The sequence below is a fragment of the Morone saxatilis genome, unplaced genomic scaffold (assembly GCF_004916995.1).
Source record: "Morone saxatilis isolate NCDOM2014 unplaced genomic scaffold, NCSU_SB_2.0 Contig9, whole genome shotgun sequence".
NCBI classification, from domain to species: Eukaryota; Metazoa; Chordata; class Actinopteri; family Moronidae; genus Morone; species Morone saxatilis.
This window is the reverse complement of record NW_023340268.1, coordinates 7,242,065-7,249,382: the sequence shown is the minus strand read 5'-3', so window position 1 is coordinate 7,249,382 and position 7,318 is coordinate 7,242,065. Positions and strand designations below refer to the sequence as shown.

Sequence of the window (7,318 nt, the reverse complement as noted above, 5' to 3'; positions counted from 1 at the left end):
TCAGAATGTTATTGATTAAGACTTTAAAACTATTTTCATCACATTCTGAATGCAGTATGATGAGTGACTTTTATGTACGTCATATTTATAAGCGTATATGTCTGAGGCACGCATGGAAAACAAACTACAGCAACGAGCTTAGACAAAGTTTTCAGATAACTTTCAAAATAAATAAAATATATTTTTGTGGTGTTTCATGCCTACAGCAAGAAGTTTTCATTTAAAACACAAAGTTTGGGATGTCTCCAATAGAAGTGCAGTAAGAGACAAGAAGGGAAGTATTTTCCAACAGGCAGATGGTATTTCCAGTTTCCTAAACTAAATCTAGAGTTCAATAAAGAGAGCGGATTACGGAGCACAGAGTGAGTCATGGGTTGATATTTTCCATGCCGAGTTAAGACCCGAGAACACGCAGCTCTTTATTTGAGGTTTTCACTCTGGGACTGACAAGGCCTTTATGCCTGATAATAAGACTTGTAAAATTGAGGCATCATCACAAAAAAACACTATTTTATTACTTTGGCTGACTGTCATTTGCAAATTGAGAAGCAAAACACATCTTATTGATTTAGCTCGAATAAACTTAAATTCATTATTCCATTGCATGGTGCAAGTTGACCACACATGCTAGTCTAAAAATACGAAGATTATCAGACACTGTTAAAGCATTACAATAAATATAATTTTCACATTTCCCTCTGGCAATGCAGCTGACTAATATAATGAATCATACACAAGAGCTGCTCATCAGAGGACTTTGCTGCCCTCTGCTGGAATAAAAAAAGAAATAATTCAGAGACTAGCTCAAAATGCAGGAAAGGACAAAAGAGAAAGGAAATAAAAACATCTTATTTAACTACTTTTCTGGAGAATTTCCACCTTTTTATATAGTTTTTATAGAAGAAGATCTAAAAAAAATATATATCTCTTTGACACGGACATCAGAAAGAAAGCACTCCAACAGGTCTCCTACCTCCTCTCTTTTTCTGTTAATACAGAACTGACTGAAGGTCTGTCATTAACTTTCTGTTCTCCAGCAAGAGTTTAAATCCATAACACAGTGGATGAGTCTAATATGTGCCAAAGACGTGCACAGGTGCATCTGTTTGCAATTGATTTCTGCAAGCACAAGCAAATTTTTCCTCCATTTTCCCACAGTCACGCACTGGCCCTGTGCTTCCTCTTGTTGCCTGCATACTAGGACCGAATATAAAATGCGACTGTGGTGCTAAATAATTCAAATAGCAAACCTTTATTATTCTGGGGTAATGTATTTTCTCCCTTGCGCTCAAGACTACTCACAAGATTACAGGGGGGAATGGTAAACTGGCAAATGACCAAGATTAGAAAGTGAAGATTAGATCAAGAGCTGACCTTGAGCAGTAGTGGAAACTAAACATTTTGTTTTTAAGGTGGGCTGACATCTGGCCAACAAATACTGAAATATGAGCTAAACAAGAAAATGTCATTAAATCCATTAATAATGCAAGTCTCATCTCTTGTTTTCATTCATTGTACATACAAAGAATAAATGTTAAATACCATACCTCCTGATTCAGTGGCCCAAAGCATCTTGCAGGTAACTTCATCTGCATTGTGTTTCCCTACCACAAGATGGCAAAATAACCACCTCACCAGATCCACCTTTACATGGCCAAACAATACACAGTAGGTATATTATTACACCCCCAATATCTGCCATTCATTATCTAAACATCACCTTGAGTGTCTACAGGTTTAATCAACACAAGACAAATCTTTCAACTATCCTTCTCAACCTTTCCATCTCCTTCATGCCAAGACAAAACTTTCAATCACTCTGACTGGACAGGAGAGTCATCAGATGGATGATGCCGCTGAATCTCATTAAAAGATGAATAAACGTCAGTGTCAGGGTGGACTAATGCGCCTTGGCAATCTGCACTGCATCTCCTCCGTCTCTCTCTGCCCTTCTTCAAACGCCGGCCAGAGCATCTTTAAAGGCTCTAATGAAATCTGGTTGAAGCTGCAGGGCAGAGTTGAGAAGCAGGCAGGAGGAAAAGTGCAAAATATTACAGAGCAGTGACGGGCTGCGGTAAAAAGTCTAACTTTAAATGTGTCAGTGCAAAATAAGATGTCTGCTTTTCTTTTCTTTTCTTTTTTTTAAGACACCTACACAGATTTTCTATCTTGTGATGACAGTAGATGATATGGTACTGGGTGGTTTTGGAAAGAAGACTACAATTTCAGCTTTGTACTTTAACAAAACTGTTAACATACCACTTTCACTGTTTACACAGTAATTGACAGGCTTGACAGTCTTCTGAGAGCTAATGTCTAAACTTGACAGGATAGAGTACAAATTATTTTCACTTATGGGGCGTTAAGCAAGTTTCAAAAATGATTTTACTTGGGAAGTGTAAGCCCTTCTTTTCAGAGATATTTCCACGTCATTTTTAACTCCAGATGCTGATGTGCTGACAATATAGTCACACACTTAATGACAGTATGAGGAAAAAAGACCATTTTTAACATGTCCATCAGGAAACTCTCAGAAATCACAGAGTTGAGGCAGAGCATAAAATATGATCCAGTTTCACCAAAATCAGTGACATAGTTAATGGTGTGTAACTTACTGCGTAGTGCACTTATTGAAACCAAACGTTTTATCGTGCAGGAATGGGCATACAGGTTGCAGAGTGAGATTCACCCTATTATGACTCAGTGTAGCATCAAAATGATTTTGAAGGTGTTTTAAGGTAGAAAAAGTACATAATGTTGCTCGAAATTATAATATGAGACTGTAGGTCATGAGGAGTATAATGTAATACTTGCAATTTTGTGATGGACTTAAACCTAAATAAGCTACAACATTGAAATATTATCTTAAAAGGTTGATATGGTGAGCGTATTGCCCATTTATACATACAGCAGGCACAGAGCGACATTAGCATTCATGTTTTTTTGAGTAAAGTAAAGAAATGTCTGTTTCTGCTAAACACTCCACTATATTCACCAACTGATTGCTAACTTTGTCTGCAGTTATGTGCCATAAAACCAAAACAATAAGCTGAAAGATGGTAAAATGCTACACAAAAGTGAGGGACAGATTATTCTCTCTGGGTTCATTACCACAAGTGACACATTTCCCATTACATATTTTTCCACTATTATTATCAATTATCAATAAAAATTTTGTGTAACAGCTTAATTCTGAAGCATTCGTGATTAAGTCTTGTTGTGGCTGTTGGTGTAATAAGCTAAATGTATCTTGAGGTAACATTTATTGAGAAAAATATGTAAAATATGATCAAAACATCTATGTCTCAGATGGTATTTTTTATAGTTTCCTCAATGTATGTATCTTATTTTATGACAGGCATGACTCATTAGTGGAGCACAGTATCCTAATAGGACACTGTAGTAGGCAGAAACATACTGACAGTGGCAGTGCAGATTGTGAGCCAAGGCCCTCTGAATCATAACTGCCATAATACTGTCAGAAATGTCTTTAAAAGGTGCCAAATCACCATTACGAGCTGCCTCCCTTCTCTGCTCTTAATTGTGTGCCATGAAGTATGTTGAACAGCTTGACAATTAGCTGTAAATGGGTTGACACTGCAACGCTGTAATACCCATTTTACACTCATATGTCAATAGAAAATGATCATTAATGTGACAGATTATATCTCTGTGCCTCTAGATTAGACCGCTGCCAGCACAGCTAAATCCCTCGTGGCCGTCGCCAGGGTGCCGATTCACTGCTCACATCAAGAGTAAAATGCCCCCCCACCTCCTGCCCCTTGTACCTATGTTTTGTGGTTAGAATTAAACAAGTGACAGCCCATTACAAGATCTGACATGAGAGGCTGCTCCCTTTAACAACACAGAGTTTTGACAGGCATTGACACAAGTTTAACATTTGACAAAAAGGCTATTACGAGCGGGCGTGGCAGTTAATGCTGCTGAGATGACACTTGCCCCATTAATCTTCCTCTTGTTATTCACAGCTGAGGTTTCCATTATTCCGTTACGTTTAAATAATAGAACAACAGCTCCGAGGATCAATGTGATTCATGTGACAGAAGTGTTACAAGAAAGGTGATCCATGTTTATACGATGATCAAATCAAACTTTGTGCCATCGTTACCGTGACACGGGTTGGTTTTTAGTTGAACAATCTGTTGCTATAGGAACCCCTACTGGAAAAGCTCCATGGCAGTTTCAACAAAGACATATATGCATAGATAGCGACCCGCCCCTGGATCGTACGCCAGCAACGCCGCCATATTGGAATTACTTACGTGTTCGAAAAAAATGGCTGTGTGTGTGTGTGTCTGTGTGTGTGTGTGTGTGTGTGGAACTGAACCATGCCCTCAGTCCTGCAGAGATGACAGACAAGCACATTACAAACCATGGTAACACTTATGATTATTATGACAACAAATTATTTTCCAACATGTAAAGTAATTCAGTTCCTGCAAGCCTACATACACTCCTCTCTTGAGCATCTCGCTCTATTAGGCCTATTAACTACAGAGATTCTAAGTAAGTGGAGACGATGAAAAATTCTCATAAATCTTTTAATATAAAAACGACAAAATGAAATCGGTTGAGAAATGTATGTTATAGTGCTTTGTATGACGTATCCCAGCAACGGGCCGAAGAGGCTAAAGTGGTGACTATGTATTATATGTCTATGGTTTAGCTGACATTGTTACATCCACCATTTTGTCTGACTGTGTGAAGATAAAGCTACAAAAAGTAGCTGACTAATCACAGTCTATCAACAGATTTTGATCATCAATTAATCATTCTGGTCACTTTTCAAGCAAAAAAATCTCTCCATCTTACTTTGTGGATGTGATGATCTTTTTCACAGCAGCCATTTTGACATGAAATAGTCAGGTAAACACAGGTGTTACCTAATTGTGTTTTTTGTGTAGCAATCGTCAAAATGGCTGCTGTGATGTGCACATCTAATGGAGGCCATACACCACTAGCTACTGCTATCCACCTACTGTAATCTCATCACATAGGTAGCTAAAAAAGTAGGTTGTAGCTTAGATCAGAGGAAATGGTTTGCAATATGACATGATTTATGCAGCAAGTTTTGGTAACTAACACTATAAATGTGTTTTTGAGCCAGACCTGATAATGAAACTTTGAAGCTGATGTTGCTCCAGGACTGTTTTCATTAATGTTTGCTCTCTGCAGGCGAGGAAGTGTTATAGGGATACGAACTCATATCTGTGAAGTCAGCTCCTGTATCATTTCCTCCGGTTGCCATGGTCACAAAGCGAGTCGGAAATCATCAACTCTAAAAGCAATGGCAAATAGCCATGCACATTCACGAGAGCCGCCTTCTCTCTCCAACTTTGTTGTTAATTGTCCAAGTGTTGGCTTTCTCTCAACCTGCCTTGCATACTTCAACTACATATTAGAATTCCCTACAATTGCAATTTGCCATTTTTACAGAGCATTGTGGTCCAAATGGAGGATAAGAAATATACTAAAATCATCGACTTTGTGCAGAAGGGGTGAGTCTAGAAACACATCCTTCCTGTTTGATTCTGAGACATATTATATTTACTGCTGATGTTTTAGATAACTGAAATACCCACTATAGCATTTTATCTATGTTTCTAAGGTATCCATGGGAACAAGGAAAATACACAAGCAAAAATGCAAGACAGGGAACGATTAACTGCGTTTTAAGAATCATGTATTTTATGATAATATTGTAATAAGTTCAATTCATGTAGCAGTTTACAAAGTACTTCACAGGGATTCAAACAAATACAAGTTTCCTTCCTTTAGGGTAGATATTGCCTTTTGAAGTTAAGCAACATTTTCATACATCTGTTAAGCGTCACACTGTCATCCGCCCTACACATTTACGTCACCGTCACATGACTTCCATTTCCTATCACTGATACAGGGTGGTCCAGACAGCCCCTCTCTGCAGCAGACAGGCAGGCAAGAATTCATGAAGCCCCCTCCTGGGATCGGCTAAGTTCCAGCTCTATACTGTGTGACCCACTTGTGTGACAGCAGCTCTGTTAAAACTTTCAGAAGAAGAGAGCTTCCTTTGCTGGGCAACAAGGCCAAACATGAAAGAATGAAAAATAAAGTGAAGCAGAAATTGTCTCAGCATTGTCACTACCACAGTTTTGTTTCAGTCCACTGGCACAGACAGGAAGTTTAAGAATTAGGAATGAATGAATGGGTTATTTCATTCTGATTTTTCATACCATTTCCTTTTTTGCAAAGTGGCCGTTCACTTTTAATTCACTTCACTGCAGCAAGAAAATCAACTTACTGAGCCTTGAAATGATAGGTAATCCATCATGGTAAATATTTAGTCAGGTTCATTGTTTCGAGATGTGTTTTTTTTTTTTTAAATGTCTTCGTCTGTGTCTTCAAGAGCTTTTGGAAAGTCTGACATCAAATACTTGAGACTTTTGTTAGAAAATGGTCAGAGCACTTAAGCCTTCTTAATCATGTTCATGTGATTGCTTATGTTCTCTGGGTAGAATCTTATGAAAACATTGCCCATTAATTTAATGTTTTTTGGCAGCTGACTTTAACAGTTTCCTTTAACGTACAAACAAAGAATAACGTACAAACAAAAATAGTGAAAGCCATGTGCCTGAAAAATGTTTTCTGAGAGAAGACAAATAGGCCTGTTTTAAGCCTTGGGAGAATCTTCTCTACCAATAAAGACACTTAATCCACATGTTTATTTCAAAGAAAGGAGTATCCTGGTAGACCAATACTTGAAGATATAGTATATAACCACATTAAACTGTCTATAAACACTAGACCTATGGTATTTATTATACAAATTTGTGGACTTACATTTTTTCACATGTAAGTCCATAATTTTTCAACAATGAGAACTCTGTAATTTTACAGAGAAATCTGTAATTTTATTCAGTTTACACTGCGTTTCACGCCCATCAATAGTGTTATGTCCCCTATGCACGAGTCAGCATTTTGGTCGTCTTGCCAGAAGCTCATGACATCTTGGTCATTGTTAACTAAAAATGTAACCTTCGCGACGTCCTTTGTCCACCAGACAGCGCAGAGAATCAACGATTTCTAAGGTGAAACTGCTTTATTCAGTTTTTTTTTTCCTCACCATTTTTAATCACCAGGTCCATTTATTTGGAGAGGAGGAGACTTATGCGGATAGTTCGACTCCTGGTAGAAAGCTCCTGAACGATGAAGCTAAACACAATGACACCAATGGTGGTGAAGACAACAACTCCCATGATACGACACAATGTCATCAAACTTCATCTTGCGGCAAAAATGACATATTGTACGTTTAAGA

At 38.0% G+C, this 7,318-nt stretch overlaps 1 protein-coding gene across 1 annotated transcript in view; it reads right to left on the bottom strand.

The window, feature by feature from the left end:
* Positions 1 to 7,318, bottom strand: part of LOC118342836 (oxysterol-binding protein-related protein 10) — a gene marked incomplete at its 5' end in the record, with an annotated part of 55,748 nt that overhangs the window by 16,296 nt on the left and 32,134 nt on the right.